Genomic DNA, 2,101 nt, shown 5'->3' with positions numbered 1-2,101 from the left:
ATATATAGGTGGTATTTTGTTTAATTTAAATGGAGCACTGCATTGATATTTGCGACACAAACACAGACATATGCACCACTTCTACTGCTGACATCAAACACACTATCGCCTACACCGACATCTGTTGCTGTTTACTTCTCCTATAGCTCAGTATTGTGTTTTATGAAGATTTCTGCTTGTTAAATGAGTTTTAAAAGTCTAACAGTTTGTTGGAGCACAATAGTTCCTTGAAGCTCTTAACATTAAAAAGATATGSATGCACAAGACTGTTCTACCATTATGAAGTTATCGACCAAAAACACTGTGGATTAAAGTATCTATATATTGTATTTGTATTTATTTATTTTATTGTGTTTTTATTGCATTGCAATCTGATGCATACAAGTTTTTCCCCATTCATATGTGTAGTGCTTCTGTATCAACACTTCCTACCTGTTCCTCATTAAGTTCTTGTTTGAGTGTGTTATCAGACACTCATTACCTTCTCCACTGGAGTTGTCAAAGAGCCCTTTATACTCGTATGCACACACACGCACCCCCATTACACTTGGTTCTGCTTCTGTTAGTGTGTGCATAAAAAAATTGTCCACTCTAATCAAAACCCTTTCATGCGTTCCCTGCTTAGTCATCACTTTTATATCATTAATCTCTGTCTTTACCTCCAAGATGTAGTATTACATCTTGGAGGATGTAATACTACATCTTAATGTAATGGACTCTCAATCACAGTCATGTTTTTATCTGCATTGTTTACAGTAATTATGTCAATAATTTAGTCAAACTTTTATTAATCTGTTTTTGGCATGTATTTTTTCAAAAAACTAAACATTGTCCTTTTCTTTCCCACAACAATGAGAAAGTTGAACGATCAGGCTCATAAACATTCAAGTTTAAACAGTTTTAGGGTAGAAAATGTCCTCAGAAATGGTGATCAGATCAGTGTTGCCGCTTGCCTAATAAATGTGCAGGTGGTATAGACTCATCTGTAATCCTGATCATTCACGCACTGAGCTAATTACACAGCAGAAGTGCGTAAAATCATATATAAAGGTCATTAGAATCAGCTAACATTAACAAATCAAAATGGATTTTAAATGGATATAAAATATACTATTGAATGATTTTTCAAAGGGCTTTTGGAGGTTCTTTGAATGTGTGCATAATTATAGTGAATTTATGTATTTACTAATAGTATTTACTGTTACTGATGGAAAAAAGAACAGATAGAGAACAGTCACTAACAAAGCAGCTTTAAAACTGTGTTGAGCTATACTGTACCTTAAAGGTAACAGGCTACTGACCAATCTGGAATCCACTCCTGTCAGCTAAGMTATGAAATTCTCTGCAAGGGGCACATCCTAGTTTGGAAGACAGAAATAATAAAAAAAGGATGCTTGTTCTTTTTAAACCTCAAATTCTTATGAGGCTGCAGATGGCAGGGTCAGAATTTGGCTTGGATAGCATGAGTCTACGGTACCAACCTGCCAAGAGTCCAGGCTGTTCATGGTGGTATGAGGGTGAATGTTTTTTTGGCACAGTTTTAATGCTTCTGAATACTAATTAATGATTGTTTTATGGCTTTAACTCACCCATTTTGTAATGGCCTTTTCAGTACATGGTAATGTAGCGTGTCATTATAAAAAAAGTCATTACAAACTGTTTTTTATGAATGTAGAAGTGAATTCTGTGTACTTCAATTGCCTTTCCAGATGCTGCATCAGAATTCACTAGTCTAATAAATACCTGGTTGTTTGCTGGGTTCTTACAGGGTAAAAATAGTTTTTGATAAAATGTTTATTAATTATAAAAAAATATATGTGTTTTTCTCCAAAACATGGACAGTATCCAAGCTTATTCTCCATCCATCTTATACACTAATTTTACTGGTGAAATTTAAATTCACACCAGTAAATATATAACATACCAACAAAGTGCAATTCAAGACTTGGATATTTATTTTTTGATTTGATTTGATTTATTGATTTAACAGGAAAAGATTACTAAAAATCAAGCCTGACTCAGCATAATTGCTGTTTTACAGCAGATTCTGCAGCACATAAAACACCCAGAAATAAAGCATCGCAATCACATCATTATACAC

General features: G+C 33.9%; 1 protein-coding gene across 1 annotated transcript in view; it reads left to right on the top strand.

The window, feature by feature from the left end:
• exoc4 (exocyst complex component 4) overlaps positions 1–2,101 on the top strand; it is a gene marked incomplete in the record, with an annotated part of 120,461 nt that overhangs the window by 98,789 nt on the left and 19,571 nt on the right.

This window comes from Austrofundulus limnaeus, unplaced genomic scaffold (genome assembly GCF_001266775.1).
Source record: "Austrofundulus limnaeus strain Quisiro unplaced genomic scaffold, Austrofundulus_limnaeus-1.0 Scaffold26, whole genome shotgun sequence".
Lineage (NCBI taxonomy): Eukaryota > Metazoa > Chordata > Actinopteri > Cyprinodontiformes > Rivulidae > Austrofundulus > Austrofundulus limnaeus.
The sequence above is the reverse complement of the archived record's forward strand: the minus strand, read 5'-3'. Positions and strand labels throughout refer to the sequence as shown.